At 42.1% G+C, this 26161-nt stretch overlaps 1 long non-coding RNA gene across 2 annotated transcripts in view; it reads left to right on the forward strand.

Moving 5' to 3' along the window:
- The first annotated feature begins 7222 nt into the window (after positions 1-7222).
- LOC133227786 (uncharacterized) overlaps positions 7223-26161 on the forward strand; it is a 30414-nt gene continuing 11475 nt past the window's right edge. For both annotated transcript variants that reach the window (XR_009729945.1, XR_009729944.1), the window contains exon 1: positions 7223-7782. This is a non-coding gene — a long non-coding RNA (uncharacterized LOC133227786). The remainder of the gene's footprint in view (positions 7783-26161) is intronic.

Genomic DNA, 26161 nt, shown 5'->3' on the forward strand with positions numbered 1-26161 from the left:
GAATAAAAGGTTAAATCCAAGAAACAAACCCAGGCAATCTGACTGCAGAGTCTGTGCTCTTAATTCCCTACATTACTTTAAATTAGCTATAAAACTATATTCTTCATGTACTTGGGATCAATGGGCATTTACTGCCCAGGCAGTATATCTAGTTCTCTTTACAAGTACTTTCCTAATTGCAGGAAAGTACCCTAGTCATTTTCAGCCTTCTGGGGTAAGAACAGATAGCAAACACCTGACTTCAGCATTTGGCCATAAAAAAGAATGCCCACTGCTGGGCATACACACCGAGGAAACCAGAACTGAAAGAGACACGTGTACCCCAATGTTCATTGCAGCACTGTTTATAATAGCCAGGACATGGAAGCAACCTAGGTGTCCATCAGCAGATGAATGGATAAGAAAGCAGTGGTACATATACACAATGGAGTATTACTCAGCCATTAAAAAGAATACATTTGAATCAGTTCTAATGAGGTGGATGAAACTGGAGCCTATTATACAGAGTGAAGTAAGCCAGAAAGAAAAACACCAATACAGTATACTAATGCATATATATGGAATTTAGAAAGATGGTAACGATAACCCTATATGCGAGACAGCAAAAGAGACACAGGTGTATAGAACAGTCTTTTGGACTCTGTGGGATGCGGGGGGAATGATTTGGGAGAATGGCATTAAAACATGTATAATATCATATAAGAAGTGAATCGCCAGTCCAGGTTCGATGCAGGATACAGGAAGCTTGGGGCTGGTGCACTGGGATGACCCAGAGTGATGGTATGGGGAGGGAGGAGGGAGGGGGGTTCAGGATGGGGAACACATGTACACCTGCAGCAGATGCATGTTGATGTATGGCAAAACCAATACAATATTGTAAAGTAAAAAAAATAATAATAAAAAATAAATAAAACACAGAAAATAAAGAAGAATGAAGTACATTCTACAGCTTGGATGAACCTTAAAAACACTGTGTAAATGAAAGAAGCCAATCACAGTAAACCATATACTATACTATTCCATTTAAATGAAATATCCAGAACAGGCAAAACTATTATAAAAAGTAGATTATTGGTTGCTTAGGGCTAGGGAAAAAGGGCACACAGTACAGGGGCCAGGAGGTTAAAGATTGGGAGCCGTGATAGCCAAAGGATATGGAATTTCTTTTTGAAATAATGAAAATACTCTAACGCAGGCTGCAGTGATAGTTGTACATATCTGTGAATATACTATAAAAATGTACACTGATAAATTCTATGGATATGTAAAATATATCGTTTGCATCTCCTGCATTGGCAGATGGATTCTTTACCACTAGCGCCACCTGGGAAGCCCTTAGATAAGACTGTGCTAAGTCGCTTCAGTGGTGTCCGACTGTGACCCTATGAACTATAGCCCACCAGGCTCCTCTGTCCATAGGATTCTCCATACAAGAATATTGGAGTAGGTTGCCATGTTCTCCTCCAGGGAATATTCCTGAATCAGAGATCGAACCCATGTCTCTTTTGTCTCCTGCATTGGCACTTCTTCACAAGTGTCCACTCCTCACAAAGTGGTGAGGGGAGGCAGATGGCCATAGACATCTTTTCTTCTGATATTTCCCATTGAGCTAGTGTCCCTGCAGGTCATACCTACTTTGGGAAATATTTTAGGACACAGCCTTACAGGAGTATCTTACAAACGTGGACTCCATTGCCAAAACAAGTCAATGTGCAGATTGTAGGAAGCCCAACAAAAAGCAACGAGACAAGAATCTAATCAGAAGATAGACAGAAAACCGCTTGAAAGACACTTCTCAGACATTTGATATAAATCGTGCCCTAAGTCAGGAGCTAGGGATAAGAGATAAAGGCACTCACTACTGACCACTGAGAAACACCTCGTCAGGGTGAATGTGTATGTGAAGTAAAGAGTGAGGGAGGTGTGGTCTGGAAGAAAGATTTAAAAAGAAAGACAGAAAAAGGTGTGTGTGTGGGAGGAAGCACAATACAGTGCCAAAAGGCTATAAATACAGATCCGAGACAGCTTCTTGTCTCTGTTGCAGAAACTCAGGTCACAAAATAAATCCCCGCCCGCCCCCACACACACACATGTGTGCAGAATGAACTGGAAACATGGGAAGCAATAATCTTAGCAAATACCCATTGAGTGTTTACTGTTTACTTGTCAGAGCCACCCTAGGAACTTGACATACATCATGTCATCTAATCTCACAGCTCTTCAGGGAGGTACGTTTTTAATCTCTGTTTCCCAAATTGTGAAATTACGGCTTAAAGAGGTTAAGTGACTTGCCCAATGACACTCAGATATGAAATAATTGAAGTTTTCTCCACATCCACATGTTTAAACTCTGCACAACGCTGCCTGGGCAGTGGATAAAGTCTAAAATAGATTTTTCCCCTTGTTTTAAAATAAAACTTTACATAGGAATGAAAAGGGAAAAAAAAAATAAAACCTAAGTCCTCCATCCTTAAATCCATTCTTAAAACAGAGTCAGCCTCAGCTGATGAAGGAAGACAGAAACAGGAGGGGAAAAAAAAGGAATGGTCAGTGCATAAGTGTAAGCCACACTCCAGGGAGACCCGACTCCTCTGCAAGAGGACAGAAGAAGCAGCCTTCACTCCGAGTGAGCACTTCCTGTGCCAGATATTGATCCGGTGAGACGGTGACACAGCAGAATGAATTAAGAAGTGTGTACTCAGAGCCACTATTGCCTCAGAATAACATATGCACCAAGCTAGAGTACATTTTACGGTGGGGGTGTGTGTACACAGAAACAGTTTCCCAGAGATCATGAAAGAGGGGAGAAATGCCTGTTAAACAATTGCAAGGTGTCAGCACAGTCTGTCTGTCTGTTAGAGCTGGAGATCGAGACTCCTTTGGGCAGAAGTTCTTCAGCTGCATCACTGCATGGATCCAGTTAGAGACACATACGAATGTTCCCGTTCTGAACATACTATACACATGCGTGCTATGTTGGTTCAGTAGTGCCCAACTTCAGTCTGTGACCCCATGGACTGTAGCCTGCCAGGCTCCTCTGTCAGTGGGATTTTCCAGGCAAGAATACTAGAGTGGGTTGCGTGCCTTTCTTCAGGGACTCTCCTGATCCAGGTATCCAACCCGTGCCTCTTCTGTCTCCTGTATTGGCAGGCAGGTTCTTTACCACTAGCGCCACGTGGGAAGTTCTATATTATACACAGTATGTATTAATAGGGAGAAGGCAATGGCACCCCAATAGAAACAGATCCTTTTATCGGAACCTATGAACTGAACTGAACTCATGGAATTGTCTTGGCCATATTTCTGGTTCCAGAAAGTATTACAGTCAAAGTAGGAGTAAGTGTGGCACCTGAGACACATCCCAAGAACTGTCTTTCAGTTTGGTATCACCCAGATATTTGGGGATAACAGAGCCTCTTTCTGCTGGCATATTCAACTTCCCCAGACTTGGAATCTGGCCATCTTATCCCATTCTCCCCACTCTAAGATCAAAATTGGCTCTCCTAATTGTCACTTTTGCCATTTTTAATTTGGCTTCATATAACTTAATCCGAATATATGAATTTTAAGAAATTATATATGAGGTGTGAATATCTTTGCATAGATGGAATCCACTTGAAGAATCCTTTTGTAAACTCACATTTGCTTACATTTGCCAATAAGAGCTTCATGATAGATTTTCTTTCTTGAGTCTTCCCTAGCATATCCATTATGTACTCTGAATCAGGAAAATGACTTTGAAGAAGCACATGTAAATTGTGAGCCATGCCTTTATGGAGGTGGGATATGGAGAGAAGTTGTGTGATTGGAGGCTTTTTAGGGACGACATTATCTGGGTATCTAGTTATTGCTGTGGATTATAATTCATACTGACAGTCCTCAGCTTATACCAATTGCTAATGCTGAGTTCAGTGTTCAGTGGGGAAAGTATAGAATATTAGTGCTGGAGAGAAAATTAGAAATTTTGAGAAAACATTTTGTCTGTTCTTCTCACTTTAAAGATAAGGAATCCAAAATTCAAACTGTTCATAGCTTACTCCAGATCATATGATACTGCAAGTTTGGTAAATATCCCAAACATTATAAACATTCTGCTGCTGCTGCTGCTAAGTCGCTTCAGTCGTGTTCGACTCTGTGCCACCCCATAGACAAACATTCTAACATCACAAATATTATTAACCTTGGGCTTAGCATATACAGCCCAATCTACTGAGGACTTCAAGTGGTTACAGCAATTTTCTCTTATTCTCAGCTACAGTCATGAAGGAAATCAGATATTGTTACCCAGAAAAAAATTAGGGTGATAGGTATTGGTACAGGTTTTGGGGGGGCTGAAGTTTATAAAATGTAGAAGCCCCTCTGAAAAAAAATAATGCTAAGCTACAAGTTCAAAATTAGGTACCTAAAAGCCCATTTATTTAGAATGAAGAAACAAAATACACATAATTTTTCAAAATTAATGAATAAATATCACATACATCACAAATACAAAAAAAGTAACTTTTTTATTAACTTCCTGACATGCCTCTATGAAAACTATTTTTGGCTGCTTGCTCTTTGATAATTTCCTCACATGACAATAACTTTGATATATTTTATCCCATAGAGGAAATAGAAAGATAAACCAGTTTTTCCCCTAGCATGATTGGTCAAAATTAGACTTTGACAATTAATAGTTTAGAAGATCTTCAGTTCCAGAAGTCATTGTTGGTATTGTCATGTAAACTATTGGCATGGTTGTCAAATTTGGCGAAATCTTCGTCAAGTTTCTTTCCTATATATGAGATTTAGGATTTGGAAGAATTTTCCACGGACTGGCTTCTGGCTCTGCATGTCTGAAATATTTTTACTCCCTGTATACACATGTACACCCAGCCTCAGGCATCTTATTGGGATACTCTCAGAAACACCCTTAACCCAGGCTGGAGGGAATCTGAATTTACAGGCTACACTCTGTTCCTCCTCTTTTTCTGTCCTTCTACACAGGGCAAGGGAGAAGGCAATGGCACCCCACTCCAGTACTGTTGCCCAGAAAATCCCATGGATGGAGGAGCCTGGTAGGCTGCAGTCCATGGGGTCGCCAAGAGTCAGACACGACTGAGCAACTTCACTTTCACTTTCCACTTTCATGCATTGGAGAAGGAAATGGCAACCCACTCCAGTGTTCTTGCCTGGAGAATCCCATGGACGGAGAAGCGTGGTGGGCTGCAGTCCATGGGGTCACACAGAGTCGGACACGACTGAATCGACTTAGCAGCAGCAGCAGCACACAGGGCAAGGCATCTAAGGGGTCAAATGGACATGTATACTCAATGCCCTCAGACGGAAGAAAATCTGTCTGCAATGCAGGAGACCTAGGTTTGATCCCTGGGTTGGGAAGATCCTCTGGAGGAGGGAATGGCTACTTACTCCAGTATTCTTACCTGGAGAATTCCATGAACAGAGGAGGCTGGAGGGCCACAGTGTATGGGGTCTCAAAGAGCCAGACACAAATGAACGACTAACATTTTCACTTTCACTTTTCACTCAAAGCCAATGCTTCCCACTTCTTGATCTTGCTCCAGGTAGATAGGATCCTAGGATTTCTTGTTCACACAGCACCTGCCCTCTTCCTCTGTCTGTCCTCCCAAGGGCCAACTTTACCCCACTGTAAACATTCCCAGGACAACCTCATTGCCAGGAACAGAGCTCATGCAAATGAGGGACTCAGCCTTAAACTCCACCAGAGTTGTGGCAAATCTACCTCTACACAGCACCCAGCTTTTCTGTGATGCTGCCTATTTATCTTGGACCCAAGCCAACGTGGAAGCTACTCTACCCCCCAAAAGTAGTCTACAAAAATTTCACTACTACCTCAGCATGGCAACCATGCAGGGGAAGCAGATAGAAAAGTTTCAAAGAGATAGAACTGTACATGGCTCTGAACACTGAAATCTTCCTGGATGATAATTATGTGACAGCAGACATCTTGCCTGTCTACCCTCCTGTAGTGCCAGGGCGCCATCTTGGCACCCCTCAGAGGGCACCCCATTGCCTTGTGGTGCCTCCACTGTTCCCATCTGGCAGAAATTGGGGAACTTTTCCTTAAACCTGACCCCTTCCCAGTCTCTTCCTCCTCCTTAACCCCATAAGATAACATATCAGGTAGAAATCCCTCCTCAGCCCCTCAACAACTCATGATATTGGCAAAGTGGGCCTGGCCATGGTTAATGGGTGGCACACCTCTATTTGGGGCTTCCCTCATAGTTCAGTTGTTAAAGAATCTGCCCGCGATTCAGGAGACCCCAGTTCGATTCCTGGGTTGGGAAGATCTGCTGGAGAAGGGATAGGCTACCCACTCCAGTATTCTTGGGCTTCCTTTGTGGCTCAGCTGGTAAAGAATCTGCCTGCAATGTGGGAGAGCTGGGTTCAATCCCTGGGTTGAAAGATCCCCTGGAAAAGGGAAAGGCTACCCATTCCCATATTCTGGCCTGGAGAATTCCATGAACTAAGTCCATGGGGTCGCAAAGAGTCGGACACGGCTGAGCAACTTTCACTTTCAACTCCATTAGCTTCATCAATTATGTATTAAAGTGAGAGAGGGAAAGCAGTCTGGCATAGCAGTGATCAAGGAGGGTCATCTACCCTCATGAAGTAAAAAGACCTTTTAGAACAAAGCTGATCCTTTGTTGGGGGGGCTCTCCTGCACCAAGTATTGGGTGCCCAGCCCAAGCAGCCACCCTCTTGCTTTCTTTCCCTTTCGTCCTTTGGCCCCTGTGACCACGCTTCCCTCTTACCACTACCCCATCTACTCGGGGAACACCCCTCTGATGAACAGCATGAATCCTCCTTAGGGACCAAGCTGGGCAAGCCCAGGCAAACTGGCAAAGGGGTCTAAGGCTTATTCCAGCTTATATTGCTTGGCACCTCTCACATGTCATCCTCTTGGTGCCTTCAGGACCACTGGCACTTTCCCCTGACCCTCTGAGGCCCAGCTTATGGGCACTGTTTTTCACATTCAGGTATATGATATTAATAGCATCCCCTGCCTTAAGATGCGTCTTTAAACAGAAGACAAAGTCTTAAGCAAAACGTTCAAAGTCAACAGCTTTAATAAAACGCCTAATACACATTTAGAAAAACTTCTAGGCATCTTAAAATAGAGTGTTGCATTTAATCATCAGAATCCCCTGTAATGGAAAGAAAGAAAGAAACCAAGAACTTTGGGGGTAATGTAGCCAGGTTGAGGGGGGAGCCTTGGGAGTGGGCTGGGTGTCTTACTGACAAGGTCAGAAGAGTAGGGCTGGGGACAAGCTGTCACTGGCCTGGATTCTGTTTAGCTGGTTCCTCTCTTCACACACACACACACACACACACAGAGCACAGCACAAATGCCTTTGGGGCTTCTTGCGGAGGGGGAGATACTAACATCTAGCCCACGCCCAAGCCTTGCATTTTGCATTCCCTGCACTCTGAGGGGCAGCCAAGGGTGTGCAGGGGGTTGGGAGGGGCATCTAGAAGGAGAAGGACAAATTTAAAAGGAAAGATTTACGAGTCCATGAAGATGTTTCTCCCAGACTCCTGAGTGCAGGAGTATGACTTATTTATTTTATTTTCATTTGTAACCAAAACCTTCCCCTGACTCCCATTGGCCCCAGCTGAGAAGGGAGAGAGGGCCGGCCCGTCAGGCGTTGATCACCGGGCCAACGGGAGACAGTGTGGCGTGATGCTGACGCAGCCCACTGACAAGCCAGCGAGAGGCCCAGGGGAGCAGCTCTGAGCCGAGCAGCCAGAGCCAGGCAGGTAGGGAGCTGACAGCTGGGGAATTGCTAAGAGGCGCCGGGCTGGTGGGGGCAGGCTGGTGAAACAGCAGACTCAGAGAAGGTGTGATTCTGCGATGCGCAGACACTGTTGTTTATCAGCTTTCCTGGGCGTCTTCTCCACGTCCTCTGCTCCACCAAGCTCACCTCGTTTTGAATTTCCTCTCTCCCTTCCCCCACCTACGAGATCACCAGTCAGTTCCCATAATCTCTTTTCTGCAATGTTTGTCTCCCCGACTGCTTTTGGGAGAAGAAAGGGAGCAGATGAATACACATTAGTAACATCGAAATGTCACTTAGTGGTCAGCTCAAAAAGGACAGTTTTTGCTGGCCTCAAGGCAAACTATTGGACTGAGAGCTGCAAAGTCAGAAGAAAGAATGGGCTGGGAACTAAGGGGTGTCCACACTGGGGACTCATGATGCAAAGGCACAGGGCTCCTGAGTTAGCAAAGGCTTGAGGACTGAAAGTCCACAGTTCCTAGAGGGAGGCATCCTAGGGAAAAGGGGAGCTGTGTCCCCAGGCTGGCATTCTCTTTTAGGGAAATAGAAGTTGAGAGGTAAAGGGGGAGCCAAGCTTCAAGCCTTTGGATAAGTCCTGACTTCTCTTCAGGACAGTGACCCAATACTGGCAGTCCCCTGCCCATTTATTGAGGATCACAGAGTCCCTTGCAAAGGCCTCCCATGTAGGAAAATCCATCATCCTTTTCATACAAAAATAACAAACAAAAATTAAGCAGAACTTTATTAATCAGGTTGCATTTACCTATCTTGCCTGTGACTTTTCTGGATGATGTCCAAAACAATGTGAAACCCATGCTGACACCTGTCTTGTCACTGAATATAATCAGCCAGTTCTCTTACACTAGACAAGGCAATATCATAATTTTCACTTATGGAATTATCAGGATAGACACTCCCTATCTGATGCCTGGATTACTCAGACTGATTTGAACCACAGATGATTCTCAGCTGCCCGAGGTCACATGCCCCTGCTCCCAAGGACGTGTAGGTCTCTGCCCCTCCACCTCATTACTGGATAAGAGGTTATATCATTCCCAGTCTATAAATGGAACAATAAAGGCCTGTTTGGGTGGAAGTGACTCCATGAGTCTGCTGCTTCATCTATTGTATTGGAAGGTGTGCCATTGGAGACATATTTCTGCATCACCAGAGGGCTTCATAGCTGAGTCATCATTATGAAACTTGCTTCACTCCATCAAAAGTCAGAGCCTCAGAGCTTGCCTTCTAGTCCAAACTCTGACACCTGCTTCATGTAGAAGTCTTCAGGTCCAAGAGTCAGAAAGTCTGAGAATTACCACTTAGCAGTCATGTTAATCATATCACTTAAAATCTTCCTGTAGCTTCCTACTGCCTTTATGATAAGCCATAACCCATATTCAGAACTCTGTATGCCCTGGCTGTTGCTCATCATTCTACCCTATCCCACACTTCTCTCCCTCTCACACTTTACTTCCAGCTGCACCAGCCTTCTTTCTATTTCTGAAGTCACTGGGCTTGTTTACACCTGGTTGTCTTCATACCTTTGTTCCCTCTGCCTGTGTTGTCCTAAAAGGAGCCTACTAATCATTCAGAGAAGGCAGTGGCGACCCACTCCAGTACTCTTGCCTGGAGAAGCCCAATGAACTGAGGAGCCTGGTGGGCTGCAGTCCATGGGGTCGCTAAGAGTCGGACATGACTGAGCGACTTCACTTTCAGTTTTCACTTTCCACTTTCATGCATTAGAGAAGGAAATGGCAACCCACCCCAGTGTTCTTGCCTGGAGAATCCCAGGGACGGGGAGCCTGGTGGGCTGCCATCTATGGGGTCACACAGAGTCGGACACGACTGAAATGACTTAGCAACAATAAAGCAATAGTACCCCCAAAAATGGTTATATGGGGAAAATAATTTGAGATTTGATATGTTTTTTTGATCTCTCGAAGTCCTGGGTTCAATTCCCTGGGTCAAGAAGATCCCCTGGAGAAGGGAATGGCAACCCACTCTAGTATTATTGCCTAGAGAATTCCATGAACAGAGAAGCCTGGTGAGCTATAGTCCATGGGGTAGCCCAGACAGACCTGACTGAGTGATGAACACTTTCATGTCAGTCATCCTGGGAAAGATAAGAATCTTTCATTTGCTCATTAATTCATTCATTTAGCAGACATTAATGGTACTTACATGCCATCTGTCTCCTCAAACTTAAAATTTAAATTCCATGAAGACAGAAGCCTAGTCTGTCTTAGACTCCATCAGCATACAGAATGTGCTTGAGAAATGTCTGTTAAATAAATAGGTGAATGAATGAACACATAAATGAGTGTAATCTCAGACTAATCACTTAAACTTTCTGAGCCTCAGTTTTCTCATCTTATGACTAACACTAACATACTTGTCTGCTTCAAAGTGCGGAGAGAGTCTGAAATAAATATGTGTATGAGACCTAACAGAGCCTGAAGCAGGGATTAAGTACTGGTGCTTTATTTAGAGGGTACAATCCTAGAGCATCCAGATTGAAGGCAAAAGGAAACAAGACAAGAAAAACAGGAAGAAATGAAAAGATGATGCGTTACTGCATTGACCAGCACTTCATGTGAAGCCACTGTGTCACCACCAATTATTTGACAGATATATTTGCAGGATTATGTGAGATATCCATGAAGAAACTAGACCTGGAGACAACCCATCAAGGAAAGATGAGGCATGATGAATATTCACGCACTGAAAAACTTACTGCCCCGTACTTCCGGATTGCCCCATGCCTCTACCCCTTGAAAGTACCCAGAAAGTCTACTCCTACGTCCTTCTGAAAAAGCATAGTCTGAAAGTTTGTCCAAGTCTGAAAATTTCTGAAAGAGCCAAAGTCTCCAGGCCTGTGGAAGATTGACCACAGTGGTGACACCCCACAGCCCCACAGCTTCAGGAAGGGCAGCTCCTCAGAACAAGGAGCTGAGTCCAGGCTAGGAGGTGAGTGAGGATGAGAGAATCCAGTGAGGATGAAAAGATAGACATACACTATTTCTGATAAAGTATCTGAAAGCAGTTTGAACGCTATAAAGTCCAAAACAATGACAAATGTTGCTGTCTTATTGGTCTTTAAAAAAAAAAAATCAAGTGTGTTTTCACCTCATAGTCTGTGCACTTGTATAAGTTTGATAAGCTTTCAATCAGACAGTGCAAATGAAAAGAAGTCTCTCCTGTTTGCATTGCTATTGTTGAAACATCCCTCTCTGAAATAAGCCACCTTATCTCCGCATAAAAAATTCTTCTGTCCAAAATGGAAACATAAATGTGTTCTGTTAAAGTGGGCATTTTTCTTGTTATGTTTATTTAGTTTCTGTTCTTGAAAGAAAACACAGCAAACATGAGCAATTCATATGGGAGATACTTTTCAAGTAAACCTCTTGCCTCGTGATCCTTCCTCCATCACTCCTTTCTTGTAACAGTAGCTTCCTTGAGCCTGTTCTTATGTTTGTACGTTGTCGACACTGTGATAAACTTTAACAGACCTCCAAAATGCCAGTAAATGTTAATAACAGAGAGCCCATGGAATGGTTAGACTGGAAAGACTTCCTAACCTGAAATGCCTCCACTAGCAGTCACATAACTTGCTGATATGTGGCCCCCTCATCAGATTTTCTCTACAAATCCCAAGCCTTTACTATTTAGGGTCAGCTTGAATTGAGGAGTCCCATGTGTTTTGGATTTTCATTTCATTCCAGAGCCCAGTAAAATGAAATGCCTGGCACAGAGTAAGATGCATGCCCATGGACATGCACCTGTATAGTCATTAAGTGATTGAATGAATGAATGCAGTCAGTTTGCAGTAGAAATTTAAAACATTAAAAGTATAGCTTCTAGAACCAACATGTCTGGGTTCAAATCCCAGCTTTATCATCAAGCAGTGACACTGGAACGTTTGCTTAACCTCTCTGTGTCTCAGTTTGTGCCTTGGCTTACTCACCTGTAAAATGAGGATAAGTTCACAGTTCCTTTACAGCTTTGTTGTGACAATTAGATGATACATGGAATGTGAGTCTCTTAGCCCAATGCACTATCAAAAGTTAGCTTTAATAGTAATTTTGCATTTTTATTAGCTCCCCTCCTTGTTCAGCCTAGGTCTGGTTGAACCGTGAAGACATGCTTTGCTATCATGCCATCTGCCTTCACTGGTTCAACCAGATGCAGGTTTACATGTGTTAAATCCACTGTAAAGCCTGTCCTTAAAAATTTGTGTAGCCAAAGGGAATCTCATACTGGTCATGGCATTTATGTTACTTTGTGATACACCGTGTTTTTAAATGTGGTGCTGTCAACTGATTTAAGTATTTTATTGGACAATTTTACTGTTCTGGTGCCCCGAAGCTTTTTAAAGCAAGAACCAGCTTTTTAAATCAAATAGATAAATGTAAAGTCGTTGCACTTGAAATAACAGCAGTACAAGCAGTAGGGCCAGAATTTCCACTCTGGCTGTTTAATTATTTCCCTGAAGATTTTCCTAAAATTTAGGGGAAGAGCAGGTGGGGACAGGTGACTGAACTTTACTACCAACCTCCTAACCCCTTTACCGGGTGTCCCCCAGACTCCCAAGTCCACTTCCCTGAAGTTATTGCCAGGATCCAGGACACATGGCAATTTGCTCATCCTCCAGGGCAGAGGTAGTCTGACCTCAGCTATTTCTCAAGTCCCTTTGACATCCAGTCGTGTCTCCCCCATCACTGATGGAATAATGGATAATGAGTCATCATTTTAGACTACTCTTGCAAACTGTTGCTTGTGTCTATTTTGTAAGCTGCAAATCACCTTACTTTTAGTACAAAGGAGCTCTCTACTGTCCAAAACATAAACTGTTTTCTTATAGAAACACTGAAATTAAAGAACTTTAAAAACTTTAGCATCACTAGTAGCAGAATATCCTAACCTTCCACGCCTCCTGCTATGACGCAGTATGGATCACTTTTGAAGAGCTCTTGACAACCTGAACTGAACTAAACCTTTGACCTAACTTCCAGTTTACAAGAAGTATAGGGAACAGAGGGAACATCACAATAGAACAATAAGAAAAATTCAGAATTTGGGAAGTTCTACAAGATAACTGGCCTAGCTTCTCAAAAAGTGATGTCATGGGGAAAAGGGGGGTGGGGGGTGGGATCAGTTTCAGACTAAAAGAGACTAGAAACACCAAATGCAATTGGTTGACAAAATAGAAAGGAACCAGGATTTGTTTCAGTTGATAAAGCCAGCATTATTCGGGGTTTCTGTGTCTTCCATGAGTCACGATATTCAAAGTTATTTCAATCACAAGTATATGAGGTCAACAGTGAGCTATCCTCATACTGTGCCTGTCCCTGGGTGTTATAACAAAACAGGGCACAAGTGTACATGAAACTGTCTCGGGGCCAGAGTGAAACTAAAAACCAGGACCCAAACAACTGAATAGCTGAATATATTTTGAATTGTTCTTGTTTGGAGGATTTACTTCCCTGGAAAACACTTCAGGCTGCCACTTTCTATAAAGCACTCTTCTGCTAGTAAAAATGAATTCTTGCATTGCAAGAGCTCAACATGAAATCTCATCTAGGCCCTTCTTCTGAGACATCAAGAGAGTATTTTATTCATTTATTTAAAATCTAAAAAGAAAACCACGGACATTCATCCCATCCATGTTTTCATTCCTCCTTTTATTCTTTGGATTTATTAAATTCCCACTGGATAGGAAGCACTTCTAGTACTTAGGCCAGAGCAGACAGCATAACTAAGATTCATCAAGATTCTTGCTTCCTAGAAGTTACACTCTAGTAGGATGGTGAAGGCAGGTTAATAAGGAATGGTGAACAATAAAGAGTGGGGGTGTGGGGAACCTACCTTAGATATCATGGTCCAGGAAGTCCTCCTGAGAAGGAGGAATTAAGACTTGGAATTAAAACTTGGAATTAAGACAGTTGCTCACAGTTATCCATGTGGAGATTTGATGAAGGGCATTCCAGGTAGAGAATGCAAAGCTCCTAGGGTAGGAGCGAGCCTGGTGGACTCGAAAGACAGAAAGAAAAGCCGAGTTACTGAACCATGTGAGTGACAGAGAGTGAAATGAAATGTAGGTTTTGGTTAGGAGATTGGACTTTATTCTAATTGCATTGGGCAGCCATTGGAGGGCTTGAAGCAGCAGAGAGGCATGATCTGATTTTCACTTGAAAAAGACTTCTCAGGCTGACGCTTTTGATCAGGGACTATCTCCTCACATTTAGCCCAGATTCCTCCTGCTACAATTAAAGTGCATTTTCTCTCCTCACAGTGAACAGATGCTGTTTGGTGCTGATATTAGTTCAGATGCCTGAGGAAACATCAGATGGCTATATCAGGATCCCCAGAAGGCTAGAATGAATGTAGTAAGAAGACCAGGGTGATGATCATCAACCTGAATTACAATCAGAAGCCCCTGAAAAAATTAAAACCTGTTTCCTTCCCCAGTGATGGTAGGGCCAGTTCTTTCCTTAGCTCTCCCATAGCTCTCGCATTCTCATTGTTTCTCAGGCCCCACTCCCCCACCAAGCAATCCATGGCAGCAGCAACATTAACATGGTGGAAGACTGTGTCAAGTATTCATGGTAGGGAACATATTGTTGGTGTAAAAGATCATTAAAATATGATGAATGGGACTCCCAGTGAATTCTCCCTAGCATCACAACAATTTAGATACAGAAAATTACAAAAATTAAAGTAAAATCATTTAATGTCTCTGGAAATTATCTTAAGGGCATAGAGCAAAAGGAGAAATACTCATGCAAAATAATCTGCTGAATTGCATAAGAACAAGCATCTATGACATGTCTGCCACCATCTGCTCCTTTAACTCCCATATCCTGGGCATGTGCAGCAAAGAAGAGAGGGGCCTCCTCTCCCTAAAGTGCACCGTCTGGGCTATGATTTCACCCCAGGAGTGGCATGTTGCCAGCAATATTTCTCATACACTAGCCCACTGTTGCAGAAGCTCTATTCCTAGGAAGAAAGATCTAGGGGATGGGGCGCCTTGCCAAGTCCTGCACCAGTTGTAGCTCACCGAAAGTACAAGGACCCTGATCACCCTTGCCCCAGCTCCATTATAGAGGTTCCGTTCAGAAAGGGCAAGCTGAGAAGGCCAGGGTGGCACTGCCCCATCCCCAACCAGTGCCCTCATAGAACTGGAGTAGAGTTCTAGTGTAGCAGCATGAGGGTCCCACCCAGGAGGTGAGGCAGACCTGAAGGATGAAGGATCCTGAAACTCTGCCTGAGGGTGTTAATCATTTGGAAAAGGAAGTAGAGATCTCTATGCTTAAGGGTGTTTTAAGAAACATTGGAGATCTTGAAGGTGAAGGTGAAGTTGCTCAGTCGTGTCTGACTCTTTGTGACCCCGTGGACTGTAGCCTACCAGGCTCTTCCGTCCATGGGATTCTCCAGGCAAGAATACTGGAGTGGGTTGCCATTTCCTTCTCCAGGGTATCTTCCCAACTCAGGGATCAAACCCAGGTGTCCCGCATTGGAGGCAGACGCTTTAACCTCTGAGCCACCAGTGAAGATCTTGGTAGAGAGTAATTGTAGATCTTGGTAGAGAGTAATTGTAGATCTTGGTAGAGAGTAATTAACAGGAGAAGGATAGCTCCTGAAGACATGCAAAACAGCAGAGCAGCCAGAAGTTTAACAGAGAGAACTGGGAAAAGAGCAGCCAGGAAAAGCCCTCCTGGGAGCAGTCAGAGTCCAGGATGGAAGCCTTGCTGGCACAAGGGGCTTAAATACACCCCCTGACCAAACCATGAAGAGTAGGAATTCTGATCCAGGGTGACACCTAGGTTTAAAACTAAAATCACACTCGCCCCTAACAAACTGGCAGATTATGGGCATCCCCAAGGCTGAGCCCTCCTGGGAACAATCAGAGAAAGAAGCTCCAAGCTATAAGTCCTTCACTGAACATAGGGCAATAAACACAAATTCCCTGAACTGTAATAGCAGCCTCGAAGCCACATGGATGTCATAAAATATACAGCAAAAATCTGACTGGCTAAGGGAGATAAGTACTACCTTTGGCCAATAAGTGGCTTATGCCAACCCAGACCTAGGGATGACCCTTACTTAGGTGAAGAAAAGTGAAAGTGTGAGTTGCTCAGTCGTGTCTGACTCTTTGCAACCCCATGGACTACAGCCTGCCAGGCTCCTCTCTCCATGGGATTCTCTAGGTCAGAATACTGGATTGAGTTGCCATTTCCTTCTCCAGGGGATCTTCCCGACCCAGGGATTGAACCCAGGTCTCCTGCACTGCAGGCAGATTCTTTACCATCTGAGCCACCAGGGAAGCCCTTAGGTAGACAGGCTTAAAAGCAAAAACAAGGGGGAAAATGTAAGTATGGATTAAAGGGGCTGCCCATTGACAGGGAAATAGATGCCACATGATTAGTTCAGCCAAATCACTAAACAAATCAACAACTGACAAAGCCAACAACCACCACCATCCCTTGGGAGTAAGGAAGGGAATTGGTATCTAGAGTTGCTATAATATACTACCAAGAAATTCAGTTTCCAAAAAAAAATGTGAGACATGCAAAACAATAGTAATAAGCACACCTAGCTCCCAGATCTTGGTTTCTAATACCCTTCTCAACCAAAAGGAAACAGGATTTTCTTGGACAAATGACTGATTCTAGGACAGGGGCAAGAAATATACAAGATGAACCTGGAGTATTTTGCAATGACAGAAATAAGGAAGTGCTAAAAAATAAATTAAAACCCTACATTGATAGAGATACGCCAAAGGAATATAGGAACCGATTGAGAGAGCTCCCAGTGGCCAAGGTTAGAATCATTTGAGCAAAATAAATAAATAAAATGGCATTAGATTATAGCCCATAGCATAAAAATAAATATCATGTGCCCACACTGATATAAAAATGATTGAATAAGTAAATAAATAGGGAGAAGAGAAAAATCTCCTGGCAGGAGAATTCCAAATAAATTATGTAGATATTCTGTTCCTAATGAGGGAACCTAACTTCCCATTCCCTACGTGTAGACAGCTGACCTCCTTCCAAAGAATCAATATAGAAGATACAGCTAGGTGAGAGTACCTTTATGGTGGAGAAACCTGAGAAACATTATCTCAGCCAAATGATCAAGGTCAAGATCAACAATGATGAGTCAGGCTGATAGTATGTATCTTGACATGATGTAATGAAAACGGCCCTTGATCTCTATGATCAAGTAAACCCTATAATGCCAGTTTAATCATAAGAAAAACACTAGACAAATTTCAATAGAGGAGCATCTTAGCATTCTTCAAAACTATCAAGATCATCAAAAATAAGGAAAGTCTGAGAGCTGTCACTCCTAAGAGGAAACTAATATAATATTGTATTACATTACAAATATAATGTTCAAATTTGTATATTTGTTACAAATATATGTTCATATTTCCAAATATAATGTTGTATCATAGATGGTATCATAGAGGAAAGAAAATAAGTAAAAACTAAGGAAATCTGGGGTACATACCCAAAAGAGTCAAGAGCAGAACTCAGATATTTGTGTGCTCATGTTCACAGCGGCATTACTTCCAATAGACAAAAGGTGGAAGCAATCCAACTGGTCATCAACAGATGAATAAACAAAATCTGGTATGTACAAACAGTGGAATATTATTCAGTCTTATAAAGGAAGAAAACTTTGACATTGATGAAGTTTGAAGACATGATGCTAAATGAGATAAACCAGACATGAAAGGACAAATATTTCATAATTCTCCTTATATGAGGTAGCTGGTTAGTCGAATTCATGGTGATAGAAAACAGAATGGTGGTTGACAGGGGCTGAGCAGAGTGACGGTTGGAGCTAGTATTTAATAGGTACAGAGTTTCAGTTTGGGAAGATGAAAAGATGGATGGTGGTGATGGGTAGACAACAATATAAATGTACTAAATGCTACTGAACTGTACATTTTTGAGTGGCCAAAATGATAGCTTTCAGTTTTTTAAAGCTTAAATTTTTAAAAAGCTTTTAAAATTTTTTTTAAAAACTAAGACGATCTAAATCAACTATGGAATTTACTTAATATATCAATTGTTGTCATTGTTTCATTGCTAAGTCATATCTGACTCTTTGTGATCCCGTGGACTGTAGCCCGCCAGTCTCCTCTGTCCATGGGATTTCCCAGGCAAGAATACTGGAGTGGATTGCCGTGTCCTTCTCTAGGGGATCTTCCTGACCCAGGGATTGAAACTACGTCTCCTGCATTAGCAGGCAGATTCTTTACCACTGGGAATACTGGTTCTTTAATTGTAACAAATGTATTATACTAATGTAAGAAGTTAACAATAGGGAAAATTAGTGGTGGCATATATAGGGACTCTAATATTTTCTAAATTTTTCTATAAATGTAGTCAGTCAGTCAGTTCAGTCACTTTTTAGTCTGTCTGACTCTTTGTGACCCTATGAACCACAGCACTCCAGGCCTCCTTGTCCATCACCAACTCCCGGAGTCCTATTCTGAAAAATAAAGTCTACTTTCTTTTTTTTTTTTTTTAATTTTATTTTATTTTTAAACTTTACATAATTGTATTAGTTTTGCCAAATATCAAAATGAATCCGCCACAGGTATACATGTGTTCCCCATCCTGAGTCTACTTTCTAAAAAAAAAAAAAAAGGTAGTAAAAGAGACATAGAAAAACAACAGGAAAAAAGACATGAGACACAGAGAACAAAACATCAGAATGTCAGATGTAAGTTCAACTATATCAGTGATAACATTGAACATGAATGAGTTAAACAATCTAATCAAAAAGAGATTATCAGATTGGATTTAAAAAACAAAAAACAAAATCCAACTATCTGCTGGTAGAAGACATTAAATACCTTATATTGAAAGATACAAGTAAATTGAAAGTAAACAGATGGAAAAAGGTATATCATGTAAACAGCAACCATAAGAGAGCTAGGAGGGCTATACTAATGTCAAACACATTAAATAATGTGGTCACCCTGCTTACTGTACCAATTTTTGTGGGTCCCTTGCAAGATGGACCCTCCTTCCCAAAATTTGTTTCCAAATATAAGACCAATGCTACCACACCAAAGGGATAGGAAAAGATTCATTGCCTGAAAATGGGTTGAGAGAGCAGGAAAAGGAGACTGACTTGAGATATTTTTGTTGTTGTAGCTAGGCAGTGAGGCCAGGTTGAGGGTTTCCATTTGTTGTTGTTCAGTCATGAAGTCATGTCTGACTCTTTGTGACCCCATGGACTGCAGCACACCAGGCCTCGCTGTCCCTCACTATCTTCCAGAGTTTGCCCAAGTTCATGTCCATTGAACTGGTGATGCCATCCAACCATCTCAACCTCTGTTGCCCTCTTCTCCATCTGCCTTCAATCTTTCCCAGCATGGGTGCCTTTTCCACTGAGTTGGCTGTTTGCATCAGGTGGCCAAAATATTGGAGCTTCAGCTTCAGCATCAACCCTTCCAATGAATATTCAGGGTTGATTTTCTTTAGGATTGACTAGTTTGATCTCCTTGCAGTCCAAGGGATTCTCAACAGTCTTCTCCAGCACCACAGCTCAAAAGCATCAATTCTTTGACACAGCCTTCCTTATGGTCCAACTCTCACATCTGTACATGACTACCAGAAAGACCATAGCCTTCAATACATGGACCTTTGTCAGGAGGTGACGTCTCTGCTTTTTAATACACCGTCTAGGTTTCTCCTAGGGTTCCCATCCACTGCCACAGTAGAAATTTAGTCACTTATGAAGGGAACTTCAGGTTAAGGGAACACCAGCAGCGTCTCCAAAGAAGCCAGGAGAGTGTCCAGAAGGGAAAGAGAAAGCATTGACCATTTACAAAGTACTTCCCTGAGCTTCAACACTTGTAGTGTCAGAAAGCAAGGTTAGATATATGCAGAGGGAAGAGTAGAAAAGAAGCAGAAAGATGACCACACTCCCTTCTCTGACTGCAACTGTCAGTCAAAAATAACACAGTGTAATGAGATGGAGAATGACTGTTAGGAGCTCTGACTCCTGGAGATTAAGGCACTGGAACCTAACTGATAAAAAGGAGACAGTCATGATGGAATCTGAAGAAAGAATATTCTAGGCAGAAGGAACACACAGAGTTCCTTGCTGAGCCCACAGCTTGTGTTCCATCAGTATAAACCCTACTAGTGCATCTCATAGAATGACTCACAAAATCATTGTTAGCTAAACAAATTCCCTCCCAGTAGCCTGGAGTTTTAGAAAAATATAATTTAAAGTCATCAAACACTTCATCCATATATACCACTCATATGCCAAGATTCAGCCCACTATGTGCCAAGTAAAAATCTCTGCTGGTCCTCACACATGTGATTATAATTTCTCTTCCATCTTGTATGTCATTGATACTGTATAACTTCAGCATGTGATTTGATAAGGGAATTTTGTGAATGTCATGTTCCTCTTTCTTTCTAGGAATAATGTTTTAATTAACTTTGGTCTTCAAGTTTCTTGGCAAAAGTGTGACCCTTAACATTTTTCCTGTAAGAAAAGGAATGTGAACTATGTCATTCCTCTTCTTTGTCTTTAAAGACAAAATCAGTTAATTTCTATCAGGAATTGTTTTGCAGTTGTTCTGGAAAAACTCAATTAGTTTACTAGAGAGGACAGTGGGCTTTAAGTGGATGCACACAGGAGGAATGATGTTGTTATTACTATAATAATGAATGTTTACTGAGCACTTGTATGCCAGGCATCATGCTAAATGCTTATATGACTTATTTAATCAGACAACAACACTACAGAGTAAACATTATTATTTCAATTTTCCAAATGAGGAAATCGAAGCTTAGAATGTTGAAATAATTGTCTAGGGCCACATGGTTCTAGAAACTGAACTCAAGCACTCTAGCTCCATATCTGCACAGCAAAACCTGACCATTGCATGATTACACCATGCTGCTTAGATGGGAGTGAGGATGAAATTCAGGAGAAAGTCAAAGAAACTAAAGGTAAACCAGGCAACTTAAGGATTTTAAGAAGTTGTCCATAGTTGTCAATAATCATTTTAAGAATGACATACAAGATGGAGAGAGGGAACCTTCTTCAATTTTGCACCCCAGACAATTTTTGTGATCTTTATGCTAGTCTTGGTCTGGGAGAGGCAAAAGAAACTGTAAGAGCTAAAAACAGGAATAAGGGGAGGATCCTGTAGGGCCCTGTGGCTTCTACTAAGAACTTTGTTACTCAGAATGAGTTGACAGTCATTGGAGAGGGTTGAGGAGAGAAATAGCATGACCTAATTTAAGCATGAAACTCTTTGGCTGCAGGATGATAACAGGGTATAGGAGGGTGAGGGCAGGGGCTGGGAGACCAGTTAGAGACCATTGCAATAATCCAGGCAAGAAGTCATCCTAACTTGGACCAGGTGGCAGTGGGATGTTGAGAAGTAGTTGAATTCTGGATGGATTTTGAAAGTAGAGCTGACAGAATTTGCTGTTGGATCAGATGTGGGATGTGAGAAAGAGATCACGTGGAAGATTTTTCTCTAAGCGAACACCCCAGAATGCCAAATAATCAGAGGCCTAACAAAAACCCTATTGGATTTGGAGTTTAGAAGACGCTAAATGATTTAGGTGAAAGTATTTCATGATTAGTGATGGGGATGGAAGTAAGGTTGAGCTAAGCTAAGTTATAAATGAAACATAAGGAAGTAGAATAAGCTACACTTATGACTATATATGGAAAGGAGTCTTACAGTAGCTAGGACACTCTCAGTCAAGGGAAAGTTGTATATATATTTTTGAAGATGGGGGGAAATTGAGTGTATGTATGTGCTGAGGACAGAAACCAATAGAAAAGGAGTGACTGAAAGCACCTAGTAAAGCACCCTGAACTGAGCCCCCTTAAGAGATGGGAGTGGAAGTGTCTGCAACCCAGAGCTCACTTAGAGGGGCTAGGCTGAACAAAGGAGGACTTTGGAGAGAAGGAGGGTGTGGCTGTCACTGTTTATATATGACAGAAAAAAGAAGTTGAAGGAGTTCTTGCTGGTCAGGATATGTGTATTCTGTGAATTAGGAGGCTATGGGCTTCCCTGGTGACTCAGATGGTAAAAAATCTGCCTGCAATGCAGGAGACCAGGTTTGGTACCTGGGTCAGGAAGATCGCCTGGAAAAGGAATGGCTACCCATTCCAGTATTCTTGCCTGGAGAATTCCATAGACAGAGGAGCCTGGCAGGCTACAGTCCACGGGGTTGCAAAGAGTTGGACATGACTGGGTGACCAGCACTTTCACTTTCAGTAGGTTATGTCATGAGCCAGGCTGTTCAGAATGATCAGGAAAGGAAGCATAGGATTATGGCTGCAATGAGGACCCAGCAAAAGCTTGAGGTTGTAAATATGTAGCTGAACCAACTCACATGGTTGTATGAAACAGACTTACATAACAGTAAACAGTTTTTGCAATAAAACTTCCATCCACAGACACAGTGGACCATATCCAGTTTCTTAAGAATTAATAAAACATGGTCTACAAGCCCCAAGCCACAGTTTCAACCAGTAAAGAACAAATGGTGCCCAAACTTTCTTTGCTCAAGTTATGCATAGACTACACCAAAGCCTAGTGCTAAAATAGGTTTAGGTCAATGTCAGATTTATTTCACTAAGGACTCCCACACTCCCTCCCTCTTTCACACCATTTTTAAGAATATATCCACTTCAGTTTTCCATCGTGTCCATTTCAACATCCGATTTCTCTGATACTAATACATATCACACAATTATGAAACTTTTAAATCTCACCTTAATTTTGTTTTTTAAACAGAGAGAATATTACCTGGTCTCTACTTAAAACACAAATCTTAAAATTAAACTATTTCATTCTAGAAGCTTTTCCAGCATATTTTTAAGATTTCATCAATCTTTCAATTGCACTTAAAGAAAGAGAGATAATTAAGTGTAGTTGAAAACTGCTTTATCATTGCAGTAGTTGTATCATTAGTTTTTTCCATTGGGCAATGTGCTTAGCAACTTGCACATTAAGCCTTCTATTAAAGTTATATTAATATCATAAATATGCAAAAAGGAAATCACTCTGAAAGTTCAAAATAATAGCAATAACCTTTCCCTCATATAAAACCTTTTATCTTGAGATGTCTATATACTTCCCCAAAAAGCCTGAGTACCCTGTCCAACCACTTTCGCAAGGAGCCAATTAAAACAGCAACCTCACTTTATTCACTGACTCAAAACGCTAGTAAGGATTGCAAAGCAAACACCCAATATAATCATGCTTTTAATTCTTAATGTTTCCTATGGCAGCATGTATAATCTTTAAGAGGACCAGACCTCTCGTCTGTATGAAGTCCCTCGTGGCTGCCTCCTTCTTGATTTTATTATTTAGCCATAGCTGATGGAGTATGATAGAAAGCAGAGTGGGGAGGGGAGGGTGGATAGCTGTGGCGAACTCTTTCATATGACTGGAGAAACACCCACATGTCTCACACAGAGACACACATGCACAATGATGCAATCATGGCTAGAAATGAATCAGGGCCCTTGAGGCAAGAGCCCAAGACTAATTCTCTCTAAGGACCCCATGGGCCGCCTGGTGAACTGGCTACAGCAGGCCCATTACTGAACAAAGCACAGGTGAGGAATGAGAAAAAGGAAAAAGGAGGGGCTGAGGCATTGGGTTCCAGGTTTTGAAACACATTCTCTTGAGATTATCCCCAGGGAATTATTTCTGGGCACTGGAAGGGGAAACTGAGATTTGGCCTGATCGATAACATGCAAACTCACTGTGAGATGAAGGATGACTTTCTTTATTTCCCTGGGCCTTAGTTTCCCCATCTCTAAAATATGAGGAAATTATACAACTACATCAGGAAGACTCCTACTTCCTCCAGTGAAAGTAGCTCAGTTATGTCTGACTCTTTGCGACCCCATGGACTATAGAGTCCATGGACTTCTCCAGGCCAGAATACTGGAGTGGGTAGCCTTTCCCTTCTCCAGGGGATCTTCCCAACCCAGGGATTGAACCCAGGTCTCCCGCATTGCAGGCGGATTCTTTACCAGCTGAGCCACAGTGGAAGCCCAACACCCTATGAAATAAAGTCATTATTTTCTGTCTTTCAAGAGAAACAGAGTGTCATTAAAAAGAGTGGGGGGAACACTTCCCTGGTGGTGCAGTGGATAAGAATCCGCCTGCCAGTGCAAGGACATGAGTTCAATCCCTGCTCTGGGAAGATCCCACATGCCAAGGGGCAACTAAGCCCATGGCCACAGTTGCTAAGCCTTTGATCCAATGCCCCTGTTCTGCAACAAGGGAAGTCACTGCAAGGGGAAACCCACACACCGCAACGAAGAGTAAAGTCCGGCTTGCCGCAACTAGAGGAAAGCCCGTGAAGCAACAAAGACCCAGCACAGCCAAAAATAAACAAATTAATTAATTTTTTTTTTTAAAGAGTGGAGGGAATCATTCTTCAGAAAAGTATTTCAGATTCTGGAGGAAGTATGACAAGCTCTCTGGCATGTTTCAACCCTGCTGCTTCCATTTGAAATGACAAACCAGCATAAAGAGTGGAGAGGAAAAGTGTTTCTCTCCTAGTCCTGAAGTCCTGTAAATGTCCGTGAGAGGCATTTTACCAACATGTATACACCGCTGCAGACAGAATCAAGAGGAGCATTTCTGACCACCGCCAGTCTGCTGGAAATGCACAGTGTGGAATATTTCTCACCACAGTGGCTAATTCTGCCCAGTCACCACCTTTGGAGACATTATTCCTTAAAGTGTCATTTTCCTAGAATTGTGTCCCAGGGTGCCATTTATTAAACAAGTAACAAAAATCCATAAATATGTCAGCCTCGTTTTTCACCTGAAGAAGAAGTGAAAAAGAAAGATAACTTCCCCCAGCCTAGGTCAAGCCCAATCTAGGACTTGAAAATAACAATAAGAACATTTGGGAGAGGGAACCAAGGAAGGATCCTCAAGAGAGACCAGCAGGTGCTCATACCTTAGGCAGCAGCTACAGTACACAAGAGGCCCCCAGATCTCTCTTTTGCTTCTAAGAAACTGGGAGAGGGGTTAGCCTAGATTTTTCATTTTAATTGATGCCCCTGTAAACCATGTTTCTTCAATTATGGAGGGTGTTTGAGGTCTTCAAGATTGGAAGAACAAAGGTCCTGTTGAGCAACTGAAAAGAGAGCTGAGTTGAGCTGAACTGAACTACAAGTTGACCACAGTTTGGGGTTTGCTTGTAAGTGATATGGCTTTGGTTACCCCCAAAGTGGTAAATCTCCTTTCAGTACTCCTCACGACTGTGATCTGTTGCCTCTTCCTGGTGTTCTAAAAAGTTGTACAAGACAAGACCCAGACACATTATATCAGAAGGACAAGGTGCTGAGAAAACTTAGCAAGGTAAGAGGAAGCAAGTGTCAGAAAAGGGAGTTTTTAGATTGGGGTCACAGAGAGCCACAGGAGAAAAGGAAGTTAATTCTGTCTCCAGAGAAATGGAAAACTGTCTTGTTGAAGATTAAATCCATATCAGCATAGAACCAGATCTGCAAATTTAATACTACTCTTGAAGTTTATTTTTCCCCAAGTGTTTTAGTGTAGGTATTATCTACTTTCAATTAGTACAATAACTATCTATCTGAAACTGACATTTACAAAACTAATCAGATGAGGGGCTATATTGATTCTCTCAAAGAGCCTCCCTAATGCACTATGTTACTCACTCAGTCATGTCCAACTCTTTGCAACCCCATGGACTGTAGCCTGCCAGGGTCCTTGGGATTTTGCAGGCAAGAAAAGTGGAATAGGTTGCCATTTCCTCCTCCAGGGCACCTTCCCTACCCAGGGATAGAACCTGGGTCTCCTGCACTGGCAGGCAGATTCTTTACCATCTGAGCTACCAGGGAAGCGCAAGGCACTAAATATATGATTTACAAAAAAATTATTTTTTCATAGTATCTTTCAGGAGCACCATTATTATAAAAAGTGAATACCGGTGGTTTCAGACACAAAAAAAATAGTCAAGATATATGATTTAGTATTGTTCAAAAAACTTGCCCATTTATATAGAAAACAAAGATTTTATATTTAAAATTTCACTATTCATGAATTTGGTTTTACCTAAAATCATATTATTTGCGACTGTGTCCATCTCACAAATTGTTGACACATAACATACCATGCTGTTTAGGTATCAAGTCAGCAACTATCCCATGCCTTTTACATGCCCTGAATTATGCAGTTTCTGTGAGAGGTATAGGGACAGGATATGCACAGTACTCCTTGTGACATGGATTACAACGTTATTCCCCAATAACTTGGTTCTTTCAGGTCATAAATGGGTTGCCTTTGTCTTCTAATAATC

The sequence above is a fragment of the Bos javanicus genome, chromosome 2, assembly GCF_032452875.1.
Source record: "Bos javanicus breed banteng chromosome 2, ARS-OSU_banteng_1.0, whole genome shotgun sequence".
Lineage (NCBI taxonomy): Eukaryota > Metazoa > Chordata > Mammalia > Artiodactyla > Bovidae > Bos > Bos javanicus.